Consider the following 17,730-nt stretch of genomic DNA (forward strand, 5'->3'; position numbering starts at 1 on the left):
TGCAAATAACCACACTTTTAACACATTCGGGAATTGAGAGAACAATGCTAGAGGTATTTTCAACGGAGTTTTTAGCACTGCATGGAGATTCGACCATCGATTTTGTTTTGTCGAAACTCCGGGACGTGTCAGTTTCGTTGTTTTTGTTGTTTGGCTGCAAGTTTTCAGTAGGACACGGGGGACCGAGCTTGTTGCTGATATCTTGTAGGATACCAAACTGTTCACGTTGGTAAATTCTCACGGCGTTACTGCGATGTTTACTCCGGCTTGTAACGGCCTTGTCGGTAAATCCACTGTTTTACAATGTTGTACAACATCCCAGATAGCATTCACACGTTGGCCCAACGTCGGCAATGGTTGGCAGTGTCGCGGTCGGATTTTATACGTTGGCCCAACGTTGTTACAACGTTAGGTCGCATTTCGGGAATTATTTCCAAGGGGCGCTACTCGTAATTGACAACTTCACAGAGAGGGCGCTGCGTTTTTTGCGCCTCTCAACGAGCAGACGACGAGACACAAGCACACGTTCGATCATCGGAATACCGTTTTCCTCGAATATATAGAGGTAAGTGTTTAATCATTATCTAATATGATGTACAAACAGTACCCGAGAATAAAACAACCATTGTTCATTCAGAAATATCAACACGAGTAATTATTTTCCAGAAATTGAAAACACCACAAACTTCATGACCCGAAGCCAAATAGGAATATATGTCACTCTGATTGCTTGCAAATATATAGCTTACTATTACTAGCATATCCCAAAAAAAGTCGCGCTTGTCCGTATCATAAAGTTTGTCGTTATCGTGAGGACAAGTTAGTGCAAAGAAATGTGCACCGTGTCGCGTAAGTGCAGTTGCAGTGTCGATATCAGCTGTTTCTAATAGTTGGTGGTCACCGGACAGCGAGCGACCACATGACTACCTAAACAAACACTGACTGTGGTATTTGTAAATGAATACTGGTTGTTTCTATTCTCGTGGAAGTTTAAAAATAACAAGCAAACTCAACTGAAAAGGTCAATTTCGTTCTCGCTTGTGCAATTTTACGGTCAAAAAGATCAACTAAACTGAACAATTCAGAACGAGGCTTCCAAAACTCAAAGCATTCCGTGTACATGATAAAATAATACCATGCAGACTCCTACTGATCAGTGTACGGAGCTTTTCCCTGTTGTCGGCAACATCGCGAGTTCAGTTTTCGATCACAAATCAGTGGCCGTGGGATTGCGTTTGTTGTTATTTGAAAGGGATTGATAATGGCATAATCGCTTTTTTATTTGTGCATACCGCTGGGGAGTAATGGTTAGAACGAAGGGAACGTATTGGATTAGATTGGGTACGAAATAGTCATGAAATCATTTCCGATTGAGAATAATATATTTCAATAAATATTTACAGAGCTGTTTCAGCTTCATCTGCCCATTCTGGTGTTGTCTCCGATATCGCATTTTGTTAATTTTTCCAACGTTACTATCTTTGTAAATGTTAGAACTTAGATATCATGGCATATTTATATGGAAAATATTCATATTTATATTTTTAAAATAAAATAGAATCTAAAATCACGATTTTAATTTAATACCAGTGTTAACACTTCTATTACTTATTGGAAGGTCAATTCATAATCTTATTCAACATTCATGCTTCCAACATTGGAACTCTTTATTTGGCAATATATATTTTTCATTTATTTGTTTATTTTTCACATCAGATTTTAGAAACTTTGCCAACATATGCATGCTATTTTGCATTATTTTTTACTTGATCACAAGTTTGTGAGGTACAGCAGAAACGTAAAGTTATTGCTTTTGAATAATTACAGTTGATTTCTATTGGCTGATAAAACTATTTGCCAAATATAACCACTCACATCATACTGTTAGTAAATCAGATTTATCGCTACTGATTTATTTGAGGATGTTATACTTTGAGGTTTCTATTTTTCTTTCAGGTGGAGTTTACAGTATTGTGGAAGCATATTTGTTTACATCACATCACAGCCAGAAAGGTATACATGATGCAATAAATAATATATTCAAACATCTTCAATAATGGAAATTTAGATGATTCTTATTTAATTACACCCTCAATCTAAAAGGGCGGGTGATCAAGTTTATCTGTCCGTCCTTCCTTCCAAAGACATTTTCTTGTGTGAGTGCAGTTCAAAGTTTGATTTTGATATGTATATTTTCTGAAAAAATAAGATTCTTTAAATGTTTTTAACTTCAAATATTTCTTTTTATGTCAACCTTTGTGCGACCTATCACTTGAACACTACTTCATGGATTCTTTTCCAATTATGGGTACAGTTTCTACACCCACAGGAGAGGTGCAGTGCGAAGTTTGGTTTTGATTAGTGTATTTTCTAAGAAAAAATAGCTTTTGTTATGATTTGAACTTAAAATATTTTTTATTTCAACAATTGTGCTACCTATAACTTGAGATCTACTAGAGAACATCGATTCTGTCCAAATTTAACGAACACTTTTATATTAAAAAATGGGATGCACAGCAAAGGTTGATTTTGATATGTGTATTTTATTAAACAATATAATTTTTGTACATGTTTTGAACTTAAAATGTTTGTTTTTTAATTCAACATTGTGCGACCTTTAACTGCATGGATTCTTTCCAAATTTAAGAAACACTTTCTATGCTAATAAAAGAGGTACAGTGAAAATGTTGATTTTGATATGTGTATTTTCAGAAAAAAATATGATTTGTTTCATGTTTTTAACTTAAAATTATTTTCTTCAACATTTGTGAGACCTATAACTTGATGTGCAGTGCAAAGTTTGATTTTGATAATTATGCTTTTTCTATGTTTTAAACTTTGAAAAATGAATGAGTCGTTACTCTTGTTCATTTAGTGTTGATAGGTTTTCTGCCTATCTATGATTCAAGAGCATCATGGTATTACTGTCTATGCTACCTTCCCAGTTTTAGCAGTTTTTTAACAGTTTTATGACTTGGATGGGTGGAGGTAGCACTGCTGAAACTTTTTTTCATACATCAAATTATTATTTAGGGGAAGGCAACCATTTTGTATGTAAAAAATGTCCCTTGCCTTATCATTATTATAATTGTGTCATTGTTTTATTCAGTTACCAAGGCACACAGAGAGACCGTGGATACAGTTGAAGATCATCCCTGTGATAAGTTCTTCTGACATCTGAGGATTGAAAAGGCTCCTCAACCACTCAGCCCAAGTTCTGATTTGTCATGTAACAAATAAATAAAGGTCACCGAAACCAGAATTCTATTGTCATTTTGTTGCTGTTATCATATTTTTTAATAGATCAAGTATATTGATCATAGGACATCCGATGCATGGACTATTTTGCTTGTCTCAGTGTTGCCCTAATGCTGAATGTATGGGGTAAGGCCAAGAAAAATTAAACGTTTCAATTTGTGGCAGGCTTATTGTCTGATGGTTTTTAATTTGCAAACTTGTGTGAAAATCATTTATCTTTTAATAGTGTTGAAACATTTGTGAACAAATTGCACATAGTCTTGAAAATGGTTTTGGAAAGTAAATATTATAGCACCAAATTGCACGTGTAATTTAAAACATTTTGAATTTTTTCTTGGCCCTATTTCAAACTATGTATGCCGAGGTACCCTTCCAGAAGAGAGCGCATTTAATTGGCATGTTCTTTCATGGAATGAGTTCAGAGTGAATCTAACTTGCAGAATGTATTGCTTGTTACCTGATGTCTTAACTACCTTGGTACAAACATTTCAGGCTGCCTGGGAGGTATAGTGAGGAATAAAACAGACGTAATTCAACGTTGGCCATCAACATTGGGCCAATGTTGGCTATCAACGTTGGCCCAACGTCATTTTGACCGGCGGCCCAACGTTGGGTCAACGTTGGACCAACGATGTTCGGCCAACGTTGGCCCAACGTTGGGCCGCCGGTCAAAATGACGTTGGGCCAACGTTGATAGCCAACGTTGGCCCAACGTAAGTGATAACGTTGGCCCAACGTTGGCCCAACGTCTGACTGCTATCTGGGATGTAACGCGACCGGAGTGGTTCGAGGTATTTCTTCCATCTGTATTTATCCCTGCTTCGTCATAGAATGTCTTGTACAACCCGGACAGTTTATTATTTGGAATACAACTAACACTGAATCTCGGGAGGCCATGTTTTGGGTCAAGCGGTTTCCGGTACAGGGGTCCTTTTCTCGGAATCAGTGACAAGTACTTGTCATACAGTTTCACAAGACAGTTCGGGTTTTCTAGTTGTTCACAATGAATGATAGGTTCGATGTCAATATGGCGATGTTTAATTAAGTCCTCCCTGCACATTTTTTTAAACACGAGGTAAATACTTCACGTACTTATTTCCGTCGGGATCTTGTTTCAGTTCAAACTGATCAGATTCACAGTTTTTATGTTCCTGATATCCTCGGAAAGCGAAAGCTTTTCGGTTGTAGAAAAATACGGCTACTGAGCCCTTCCGCTGTATCCAATGAAAAAACACCAGATTCCCACATTTTACGCTCATCGTCTTCAGTGACGGGATCACAGCGTTTCTTATCCACACCGACGCCTTTTGCCGTTAACGTTTTCATCTGAGCGTCCAACGTCTTACGGAAGTCGGAAAACGTAGGGTCGTCATCTTTGAAAAAGTTTATATCAGGTCTGCTACAATCCTGTCGAAGATATCTCTGTATTGCTGACACAATCTAGGTCAGTGTGTTGGGGGGATACGGCGACTTGTCTTTCCCCCGAATTTCAAGAATGAAACGCTGCATGCAGAAATCCAAATCTCGATTGTTTAACGCCGAAATATCTTCTGGAATCACATCGAACTCTGTAAGAGTTGTACTTTGCTGATTTTTATAATGTACCCAGTCTTTCCAAACATTAATGGCCCACTGGTTATTCTGTCTAGTTTTCTTTGGAATAGCGCCTTTCTGCTCCTGTTTGATGTCGTCAGAGGAAAAGGGCGCCATAAAACGGCCATCGTTTTGTTCAATTTTCACAAGCTCTTGGGTTGGAATAGATGTCAACTGGGTTAGACTGGGAGCTTCAAAATCTGCATTCGCAAAAAAACAAACAAATCAAACGTTCCCTTTTCATCGAACACGTCCATACTCGTTGATGTCATTGCGCTAAATGACGTAGACCAACCTTGATAATGACGTCACGGGAACTGTCAATCAAAATGTAGGCGAAGTTCTAAGTCAGTTAGAATCTAAGAAGAGAAATTTTAGCCACTAAGATTTCTCTTCATAGATTCTAACTATTACATTGTTCAGTGGATGCCCTATATAAAATTTGTCGTGTATGGTGTTTAGTATTCTTTTCGAAGTCTTAAATTGTATGTTTTGAAGCATTCAGAGAAAGACATCCCGTCTCAAACTCAAAGAGAATTCCAATCTGATTCAGTCACCAAACAAACCCTGTTATTCTTCCGGGCGGGGAAGTATACGGGAAACGTTAATGTTGTAGCATGTATGTCGACATGTTGGTTTATTTAAAATTTCAAGCCACGCATTTACGGAAACAAAACATTAAATCATGTGCGTGGAATGTTGATGCTATTCTTTTCCAGGAATAAGAGATACTTCAAAATCGTCTTTATGTAGTTGATTGATGCATCTGACCGTTTCTGGTCATTAGCTGACATTATTAAACCATTCATGTGTAATCCGATGTCCTTTTTTCCTCAAGGAATAATTTTCTGATTTTCATGGTGTATACAAAAGAAGAACTGTGCTCCAGGGATCGTAAATAACAGCATAATAAAAATTATGTTCTGAATATTCTTATTCATGAACAACGACGACATCTCAATTTAAATGTAATATGGCTGAATTCCACATTCTACATACCACACTTTTGATTGTTTGGATGCTCATGTTCCCTGGAAATATTTGGAATAGTTATATTCCGTATTTTGAATTAACCCAGTCCCCCGTGTGTTTTTTAAATCAGTGCACCGCATATAGCCACATGTGAAACGTTTGGTAGCAAAGTCAAAGCAAAATCGGAGTAGTGTGTCGGCGAATTTGCATCAAGGCTGTAGTATTTTTCAACCGTTTAATGGAATTCGATGTACAGCCGTAGCTCTGGTCACTCATATATTGTGTGTCTCATGGCTCAAATCTATTTGCGTCTGTACCGTGTTCCACTGCCCTCGATAATCTGTTGGATGAAGGCACAGCTCTCTACAGTCACATAGTTAACACCGAAGGCGATGAGGGGTATTTAGGTCATAATCAGCTCCCAGCAGCCACTGCCTCAAGCGATATTGTCTACATAACAGATCAGTTTTATGGCTCCGTCGCAGGTGCTCCAAACATTGAAGCAGGGAAAACAAATTTCATAGAACCATTTCGCCAAGCAATATTGATATCCCCGTCACTTTTGGTAACTTTTAATGATGTCTCCATTGCAATTTTTACGGATTTTGATTCGTATGCATTATTTGTCTCTCATCAGTGGAATGGTTTGGGTCAGATTGATCCGAACGGACAAGCGGTTTTACTTCTGTTTAGTAGTATGGATGAATTGTTATGTTACATCTTAACAGTATATCAGGCGACTATGCTTGTCGTAAGAGGCGACAAACGGGATCGGATGGTCAGGCTTTGGTTGATGCATGGCATCGATCCCAATTGCGTGGATCGATGCTCACGATATTAGGCACTGGATTGTCTGGTCCAGACTCGATTATTTACAGACCGCCGTCATATAGCTGGGATATTGCTTAGTGCGGCGTTAAACGACAAACCAATCAGTCATCATCATATGAACTCAAACCAGTCATTGCTACAAGTAAACCACATTCCACAACAGTTACTGACACTGGATAAAAAAACAGTACATTGAAAGAAAAAAAAGTAACTCAACTCATCATGATCACAACTGCTATTCTTTGAAAGAAAGAAATACAAAAAAGAAACTGACCAAAAAACGTAAAACAAGAGACGAGGAATCTCCGTTATTGATTAGCCCCGGTATTGAAATGTTCTCCAACTACGGGATAATATTTTGAGTATGTGCATCTGTTGTTGTGACAAAAAGACGTTATCTAGTATAACGTTTTTGCCATATGGAGCCCTTAGTATTTTCATTTACATTATTATAACCAAATGCCAAGTGTAAAAAGAATGTGATCTATTATTTGAGTATCTGCAAATGTTGTTGGCAGTTTTGATACTATTTCCACATGTTTACATTTGTGCCAGAAATTGCTTCCATTTCCTTCGATCTACTTTTTAAATAAAGACCCAGGTTAGAATAGGTCTTTAGCAACCTATGCTTGCCGTAATTTAAGAGGCGACGAACAGGATTGGGTAGTCAGGCTCGCCGATTTGGTCGATGCATAACATCATATTCCAATTGCGTAGTTCGATGCTCTTGGTGTTAATCACTGGATGATCTGGTACAGACTCGATTATTTACAGACCGCCGTCATATGGCTGGAATACTGCTGAGTGCGGCGTTAAAAAAGAAACTATTTTTAAATAGACCTACCCTATGCAAATGTATCAACAGTATTGCCAAATACTCAAAATAAATAATACTTTTTTCCACAACAGCGTTGTGTTATTTGTGGTTAATATAATTATGCTCCATCATGCCTTTCAGTAACATCACACTTATGCGTTTGTGAGGCATCACATATGGCGGGGAACTTTGATGCTCTGCATCAATGTTTTCTTGTCTATACACCCTTACGTGAACAATAATCACCGTGCACACATGTTGCGTGTGTGTGAACCTTTTGGAAAAACCTCTTGTCAAGACTTTCACTCCGGCAGCAAACATATACTTGTCGTCAACAGTACACATATATATACATCCATATCTTTCCACCAAAACACCCAAACATTGTTGCATGTAGCTTTGCTAACCCATAACCACCATACATCTGAAGTTGTTTCTTCCCCTTTGACCCAAACACTCTCAACGCTCCGTTGGTTTCCGGGTTAGAGTATATCCCCAGTTACCCATGGTGGTCGTACAGTCGACAAAGTGGATCGGGTGGTCAGACTCGGATACTTGGTTAATTGCGTGTCAGCGTAATTCGACGGCGAGATCTCATCATCGATCACTGGATTGTCTGGTCCAGATTCGATTATGTACAGGCCGCCGTCATACAACTGGAATATTGCTGAGTGTGGCGACAACCAACCAACCAACCAACCATCCAACCATCCAACCAACTAACGGAAGGCCCAAATCACCTAATAATCTATCTGCATCCGGGGTAGAATAGGTCTTCAGCAACCTATGCTTGCCGTAAATGGCGACTAGGCTTGTCGTAAGAGGTGACTCACGTGATCGGGTGGTCAAGCTCGCTGACTTGGTTGATGCGTGTCATCGTTTCTCAATTGCGTGGATCGATGCTCATGAAGTCAATCACTGGATTGTGTGGTCCAGTCTATTTACAGGGGGGAGGGGAGGCATTGTCAAATGTCGTCAATGAATTTAAAGCATATTATTAATTGTGAGCATACAACATGTACATAGAAACTACTTTTTCTAAATTTTGTTTCGCATCAAATACTCTGCATGTATGCAGGTGTCGTCAATGTGTGGAGGTCCTTGTGAAAAATTGTTGAAAAGAATAATTCGGGGTGTGTGTGTGTGTATGTGTGTGTCTGTCTGTGTAGTACTACACCCAAGGGCCTGTGTACACCTTCAGAAAAAAATTGTTAATTTACAAGAGAGTTACTGCCACTATTAGTTCAACTGACATCGTAGTTCCATATTTGTCATGCTACCACTAATGATCCAAAATGCGAAATAAACAGTTTCCGAAACTAGGATTTAAATATATTGACCTTACTTCAAAGAAACTGATAAATGATATACGAAGCATAATTGTGTTGAAGAAGCTGTTATGACGGCAACAAAACTGTTTTCTGTAGTTTACATCTCTGGTGTTGTATGGAGAAACCATGTTGTTAAAACGTTCGCTCCCGTACCCCAAATTGGTAAATGTGTGAAACGATCCGTGAAGAGCCGGGGTAGAATATATCAGGGGTTGAAAAATTAAGAAAAATGTTACTTGACCAAGGGCAAGTATGACCAACAGTCTTACTTGCCCTATTTTAAAATGTACTTGACCAAGGGCAAGTATGACCAACAGTCTTACTTGCCCTAGTTTAAAATGTACTTGCCCCAAATCAAACCATTAAATTCAGTAAAATGTTACATCTACAGAACTGAGAATCAGAGACAGTGTTCCCCTACTATTGTGCCCCTCAGTATAGCGTTAGGTCGGTTGTAGCTCCGTAACGCATGGCTCTTTTACTTACGCAAACTTTACTTACATATTTAATAAACTCAAGTTTTACACTGACACGAATCGAAAAAATATCCTGCATACCACCTGTACCAAAGTGCTACGCTTATGGTTCTTATAATTTTAAGCATATTTAGTGGAAGCTGCAACTAAAATAACACGATATTGGAATATATTATTCCTGATAAAATAATAATTTCAGATACAATTTCTTCCGACCATTGCATCAATATTCTTTGAAGTTGTATCATTGGGTACTTTTTAACTGAATCACCGGTAGATTGGGAGGAAACGTGTGCACAGCTGATTGCTATTTCCGGCTTAGTTTACGAGAAAATACACACGGTAATCTTAATCTCTGCATATAAACAATGCCTCGGAGAGCAGCAAATACATTCTAAATGGTACTTCATCATGTCTTGTGATGTTTTTTATCCAATTTCATACTTTTGTTGACCAAGTTTGTTATACCTGTTGAGTGTAAGGGATACGATGTGGTTTTTTGAAAGCGCATATTAATACTCGATAGATCTTTTTTTACACTATGAAGCATAAACAACTTCTGTTCGAATCTTGTTTTATACACTGAAACATGCAACGTAGATCGTGTTAGGTAGGCAGAGAATGTATACTGTTTTGTATACTCCCTACGACTCGACCTCGGTTAAACCGCTGATCATCTATAACGCTCATCAATTATTTGGACCCCGAAGGTAGCGTTGTAGCGAGGGATCACTGTATCTTAAATGCCATACTTTTGAATCTTTAAAAGTCATATTTGTGATAGTCTGACTTATGTGTCAACAATGTTTTCGCGATCGAGAGCGCGTGAGCCTCGAGCGTGACTTGTGTGTTCAAATAAAATATTTCATCAAAGCTAGTCCAAGTGAAGCTTCTAAAGTCCGCATTAGACCTACCTCGCATTACAAATTCCAAGAAATGTAGTCAACTGTCCATCATTCAATTTCCAAGAAGCATGTGCCATATATGGACGTTTTACTACGATCTATCAATGAAACAAGCCAAGTTCTCATGCCTGACATCGAAGTGTATTAATCCCATTGGTTGACTGGTGTAACTGTATGCAAATTAGACTACCATTCTGTGACACTAGCTAAATAGTAGCCAATGAAATATCACAACATGATCACATGATTACGTTCTGGTGAAATTTGACCCAGTTCATATTGTATGCTCTACTTGTCCACGGGCATGCTAGAAAACGTATATTAAATCTAAACCTTACTTGGCCATGGCGTCGGGCAACGGTATTTTTCAACACCTGATATATCTTCAGCAACCCATTCTTGCCGTAAAAGTCCACAATAAAAAAGGCGGTCATGTTCGCTGACTTGTTTGAAACATGTCATCGATCCCAATTGCGTGGATCGATGCTCATGATATCAATCACTGGCTTGTCTAGTCCAGACTCGATTATTTACAGACCGCCGTCATAAATCTGGAATATTGCTGAGTGCCGCGTAAAACAACAAACCAACCAACCATATCATTTCAATGATATAATTTGCACAAATCGTTTTAGCATATGTAATGTTCGCACTGTTGAAGATGAGAAGCACTTTTTTCTATTTCATGTCCTTTTTGTTCTGACTTCAGAGATGAACTTGTATCACATGCAAGTAATATGGTACCGAAGTTTAACAATTTTTACGAGTGTGAAAATTAATACATTGTACAGGATGATAGTTTAGTATTAATATTATCACGAACAATGGTATTCAGGTATAAGAAAAACCTTTCTTTTGTCATAAGTCTGTATGGACATTATAACATCTTAACTCACAGCTATTTATCTTTTTTTCCTTTATACAGTGTTTGTACGGTTGTATTTATATAATACCGTGGCGTTATTTTATACATCACCATGAATTTATAGCATGGATTTGTGCATATTATATATATCGTGACACCTAAATAATAAATATATCTCTCTCTCTCGGCCTCATTCTCTCAAAAGCAAAACAAAGTAAACAAAGACTAATACTACCTGTAAAAACAATGTGTAACATTAATACTATGAATTATAGAATAAGGAGAGTATAAAAAAATGTATCAGTTGAGCTGCCATTAATATAATAGACCTATAAACAAAGAAAAAGGAGATAAATCATTGTTGCTGCTGCGAAAAAAACGTTGGGCTGGTGACAGTGTTGTGGTTGTGTGGTGACCTTGATACATTGGTTATACAATCGAGTTTGATAGATTCATAGAGTGGTGAGGTGAACTGTGGTTTAAACGTCGCGTTCAATATTATTTCACTTATATAGCGACGTGCATGCACGTTTGTGTGTGTCTGTGTGTATGGCTATACCTGCGTGTGTGTACTTGTACCAGTCCGAACTATAATGCCGATTTTATAGTGCTAGCCCACTGAGATACCATGTCGCTGTTTAACTAAGTTACCCTCACTCAGCCAAAGCATTCTGACCCCGAGCCTTGTTTAAGGCCCTTAATGCCGAGCACCAGGCAGGATAAATTTTAAGTTCCATCATTTAACGTATTTTGGTATGACGCGGCCTGTGATCGAACCCCCAACTTTCCGCTCTCCTGGCAAACGCTCTATCACTAGACCACGGGGGCCTGTCGACTTAAAGATAGAAGATATTCTTTATTTCTTCCATATGAATGAATATTACAATATGTAGAGATAATTTCGGTCCCGATGCGAAATGGAGAAATGTTGTTTTGGCAATTGGTCTGTTTGGAGTTTTGTTTTGTCAAATATTGATCTAAAATGTTTGCTGTATATTTTGATGAAATTTGAAATTGCCGTGAATATTGCCGATGCATTAAATGTTCTGAAGAGTAAAGCTAGATTGTGTATTATTATTATGTAGAGCCCGAACAGAAGTTTGTTTGTGATCATGATATAAAGATCAGTTGTCAAGGTCCTCGGTTGTTTTGCAGTTTGTACATTGATCATTATAGTGTTTAGTTGCAGAGTTTAGCTTCAGTTGTGACATATGATTCCACTTCCGGGTTAGTTTTTTTAATGTATTAGTTCCATTAGACGCGCCACCCCCTGTTAAAATGAGTTGTACTTTTAATGTTTTAGCTCAAGTTGGGATCCATCGAGATCTCTCAGACGATGCAGATACACACATTATGGTTTTAAATTTTATGGTTATTGAAATGAGTTTGCAGGGCTCGTAAATACCACTCGTCCGCTCGTATTGACCAGTGGTAGCATGTGCAGGGCGAGAAAGAAGTGAACAAACGCTCGTCCTACCGGGCGAGTAAATATTTCAGTCATATCAATTCATCGCTAATCAAATTCAATAAAAGATTTTATTTTCTTTAGTGTAGTGCGCAAGTAATGTTTAAGAAATTTTTCGAGTCCTGAGTTGGCCTTTTAATGTGTGGGTACCCCTTGAGGAGGCCCATTTCTTATTATAATGAGTCTATCCTTTTTAGCTCCTGCTAAGACGCTTTACTTTCTGTAAAAATGAGTTGGTCTCTAATTTTTCATTACCAGTTATGACACGCCACTAAATATGCTGACTTGGTCTCAAACGTTCCAGCTCCTATTGTGATGCGCTACTTTACATAATCAGTTGGTCTCTAATGTTTAAGCTCCATTTGTGACATCTGTTATTATGTGGTGTTCTCTCATGTTTTAGCTCTAGTTTAGATATCTCCAGTCGCAATGCGTTGTTCTCTAATATTTTAGCTCCAGTTGAGATGCGCCACCTCCTTGTTTAATGTGATGCTCTCTAATGTTTCAGATCAAGTTGAGATGCGCCAAATCCTATAATTATTATTTGTTGGTCGTTTAATGTTTGAGCTCCATTTGAGACGCGCGACTTCCTTCTATAATGAGTTTTTTTATGATTCATATCCAGATGGAGACGCGTCACTTAGATGAAGCAGCTTATGTTTCCTCACAGAATCATTTTTTTCAATATTATGGTTTAAACTCGGCGCTACTTTAACTCAATATAAACTAGTGTCCAAAAGAAACGATACCACCTGTTTGCAACGACATAAAAGAAAAACTAAACAATGCAGAAGTTTAGGATTGGTGTTATGCTTTTGAGAAATCCTTTCACAACATCTGTACAAAAATTTCATTTCAATAAAATCTGTACAACCAATATGACAAGCCTTTAAAGATGGGTGCGGTCGAAAAATGAACATTTCGTTAGAGCACTGATCACAGAAACAACGGGAAATGTCACACCACACGTCTCAAAGTCAAGTCAGTAGCGGGTATGTCCACCGTGAGCATCAATACATGCCAGAACACGCCTACGGACTGATGACGTCAAACGTCTGATGACGTTGGGAGTGATGCGTTGCCATTCCTCGAGGAGACATCGTTCCAAGTCCTGGACGTTGACTGGAGGCACACGGCGACGTCGGATTTGCCGATCGAGGTGGTCCCATAAGTGCTCGATGGGATTCATGTCCGGTGAACATGCGGGCCATGGCAAAACCTGTACGTTGGCGTTGGCAAGGAAGTTCTGTGTGAATCTTGCTGTGTGTGGCCTTGCATTGTCATGTTGGAAAAGGAGTCCACGAGGCTGTTGCTGAATAAAGGGCACCGCAACAGGCCGTAGGATGTCATCAAGATAACGCTGTGCATTCAGGTTTCCACGAATTACGACAAGCATCGTTTTGACGTCACCACATATGCCACCCCAAACCATTAACCTTCCACCTCCAAACGGCCGGACCTGTTGGATACAGTTAGGCGCCAAACGTTCACCAAATCGTCGATATACAAGCTGCCGTCCATCGTTTCCAAAGATGAGGAATCTGCTCTCATCAGAGAACATAACACGTGCCCAGTCCCGCCGTTGCCAACGTCGAACTCGCCTGGCCCAGATCAGTCTGTTGTTCCGGTGTCGAGGCGTCAGGAGCGGTCCGCGGTAGGGATGACGTGGCCGGATACCATTCTGCCGTAGTCTCCTGTAGACGTTCTGTCGACTGATCCTGTGTCCCAGTGCTGTAGCCGCCGTGGACGTCGCTGTTACGGTGCGGTTCCTCAGGTGTAATACCCGGATGTAACGATCTTCACGGGGCGTGGTTACTCGTGGTCTTCCACTCCTGGGCCTGTCTGACGTCTGACCTGTCTGACGTAACCGCTGCATCAACCTGGTGATAGTGATGCGTGCGCAGCCCAACCTTCTGGCGACGTCGACGTGTGACGCTCCTTGTTGGACCATTCCAACGGCTCTCTCTCTCTCTCGATGGCTGTCAAACGTGGCATATCTTGTGTTCTTTTTGTTGCTGTGATATCAACGTGTCTGATCAGCCGTTTTTCTGCACGTGCAGAACATGCTAGAGAGGGAAAAGTCACTTTCACGAAATTTACGTTTTTTTCCCGGAAGTGATCACGTGTTCCCGGTATTTTTTATCGACTATGCTGTGTTGGGGATGTGCAATACGAATTGGCATGTTTTCATTCTTGACAATTCACTTAGTAAAAAACAATTTTGAAAATAAGTTGGTATCGTTTCTTTTGGACGCTAGTTTAGTTTCTGTAGTCACACTGACCTCGACTGAATGTAAACATGTCCTTCTACAATTGTAGGTTATACCTAGACGACCAAGGTGCCTGGACATGGGTTTCACATTGCAACTGTCCGTGGGAACGTGGGCTCCATTCTGAGAAAGCCATGCTATGCTGGACTTTCCCTGTGAAGAATGTGGTCAGTAGATATAGGGGTGTATTTTGCTGGTCCGAATGTTCCGAGTAGTGGGGAAAGTATAACCTTCCGCTTCATGGTGAAGTGTAAGAATGAGTTGTGGGTGCTGTCCACACCCAATGATACCCCATTTACCGTAGAAAGGCAGTTGTAGTGTCAGCTGAGGTCGTCTGGAAGTCTGATCCCTTTTGCACTTATATTGAGAGTTATTACAAAGCTCTCAGCTTCTGGTTGAGATGCGCCACTTCTGTAAGAAGTTGGTCTTTAATGTTTCAGATCCATTTGAGACACGCCACTTCTATAAGGAGTTGGTCTTTAAATGTTTCAGATACCCATTGAAACGCGCCACTTCTATAAGAAGTTAGTCTTTAATTGTTTCAGATCCCTTTGAGACGCACCACTTCTATAAGGAGTTGGACCTTAAATGTTTCAGATCCCGTTGAGACGTGCCACTTCTATAAGGAGTTTGTCTTTAAATGCTTCAGATCCCGATGAGACGTGCCACTTATATAAGAAGTTAGTCTTTAAATATTTCAGATACCCGTTGAGACGTGCCACTTATATAAGAAGTTAGTCTTTAAATATTTCAGATACCCATTAGACGTGCCACTTATATAAGAAGTTAGTCTTTAAATATTTCAGATACCCGTTGAGACGTGCCACTTATATAAGAAGTTAGTCTTTAAATATTTCAGATACCCGTTGAGACGTGCCACTTATATAAGAAGTTAGTCTTTAAATATTTCAGATACCCGTTGAGACGTGCCACTTATATAAGATGTTAGTCTTTAAATATTTCAGATACACGTTGAGACGTGCCACTTATATAAGAAGTTAGTCTTTAAATATTTCAGATACACGTTGAGACGTGCCACTTATATAAGAAGTTAGTCTTTAAATATTTCAGATACCCGTTGAGACGTGCCACTTATATAAGAAGTTAGTCTTTAAATATTTCAGATACCCGTTGAGACGTGCCACTTATATAAGAAGTTAGTCTTTAAATATTTCAGATACCCTTTGAGACGCGCCGCTTATATAAGAAGTTCCATAAAACGTGTCATGTATTCATGTTCTTCCAACTTCTAAATGCCTTTCTTCAAAGACCTTAAAACCCTTTTAATTTATTTTTAACGTTTTGTTTTAGTAATGTTCTGCACATTATTTAGATTTGGCATGTTCACTGGCGAGGCTGTGTTAATTAATACATGATGCATATAAACTATGTATTCACAAACGTATGTCATGGAAGACACTATTTTGAAAGTGATCTCACATTCTTAGTGTAATAATATAATCATTCCTTTTCAGTTTAGAATTTATTATATACTTCAGTGTGAAAGACTGAGGTTTCTGAAGTTGAGTAAAGAGATATTTTCATCGCAGGGAACATAAGACTTGTTATCACACGGCTTTCCTTTTACAGTAAAAACCAAAACTACGTCTGCGTTGTCTGTAAACAAACATGGCTGATCATTGGACATCTGTTTAACTCATTGGATACCTCGCTAAAGCTCGGAACTTAAAACATTAATTTCACTCGTGACATATTTTCCGTAATAACTCGTACCTCGTGGGTTCTTCTATAAATATCACACTGCAGTCAACATAACACTTTATATTCCACTATATGTTACTTTTGTTAACAAACAATTCAGCATCAACAGTGTTTCACTGCTTCAAATATATATTAACTGAAGCCAAAACATCGAAGCTACTTTCTCCTATTGAACTGGATATCCCGTTCGAACTTAGCGACGTACAGCTAGGCATCCTCCCACTAACAATGAACATGACCAATATCAATACTAGTATATGTTCACGTTCCTGGGGACCCGTGAAGATCCGGGGTAGATTTGGTCTTCAGCAACCCATGCTTGCCGTAAAAGGCGACTATGCTTCTTGTTAGAGGCGACTAACGGGATCGGGTGGTCAGCCTCGCTGACTTGGTTGAAACATGTCATCGTATCCCAATTGCGTGTATCGATGTTCATGATATCAGTCAGTGGATTGTCTGGCCCAGTTTCTATTATTTACAGATCGCCGTCATATGGCTGTAATATTGCTGAGTGCGGCGTTAAACTAAAAACAAAAAAACGTTCCTGGGTCACCCATCAATCTACTACCCCGGCAATCATATCCGTCGCTTTTTGCAGAAGACGTAGCGTTTTCACCATTGCAATAGCTATCCTTTGTATGCATTTTTTGCGGAGAAGTTACAGTGGATATTTTACAACCATCAGGGTCTGAAGAGTTGTCGCCCTTGGTATGTGTAGTATTTTAAGTGCATACACCACATTCTATATTACTTATTGCACAGAGAGTTATATGATGTCAGGAATATTATGCCATTTTGTGTACATCTTGAAAATGAGAATCAACTATTATTATCTGCGTTCCATGTGATGCTAGAGTAGGCAGCTTTGCAACAGAAATAGGTCGTTCATTGCCATTTTGCAATATGAAAAGGCAATAATAGAATTTCAATTCCGTTTTTGCTTCTCCCCAACTTTTTTGGTCGTAATATAACTGTATTATCTGCTCAATAATAATAAGAACAAGTGAAACACGTGCGCATGCGTACACGAGACGCAACCGAAGACAACCTTTCAAAAGAGAGCCATCATCTCGGGTGATACACATCAGGTACTGGATAATTGCTTGATACACATCAGGTACTGGGTAATTGCTTGATACACATCAGGTACTGGGTAGTCGGATGATACACATCAGGTACTGGGTAATTGCTTGATACACATGTACTGGGTAATTGCTTGATACAC

General features: G+C 39.1%; 1 long non-coding RNA gene across 1 annotated transcript; it reads left to right on the forward strand.

Moving 5' to 3' along the window:
- The first annotated feature begins 338 nt into the window (after positions 1-338).
- LOC125383569 lies at positions 339-3,260 on the forward strand. Its single transcript, XR_007222819.1, has 3 exons — positions 339-565; positions 1,957-2,013; positions 3,110-3,260. It is a non-coding gene; the product is annotated as an uncharacterized LOC125383569 (long non-coding RNA).
- Positions 3,261-17,730: the final 14,470 nt, after the last annotated feature.

This window comes from Haliotis rufescens, unplaced genomic scaffold, assembly GCF_023055435.1.
Source record: "Haliotis rufescens isolate VD_foot unplaced genomic scaffold, xgHalRufe1.0.p SCAF_24, whole genome shotgun sequence".
NCBI classification, from domain to species: Eukaryota; Metazoa; Mollusca; class Gastropoda; order Lepetellida; family Haliotidae; genus Haliotis; species Haliotis rufescens.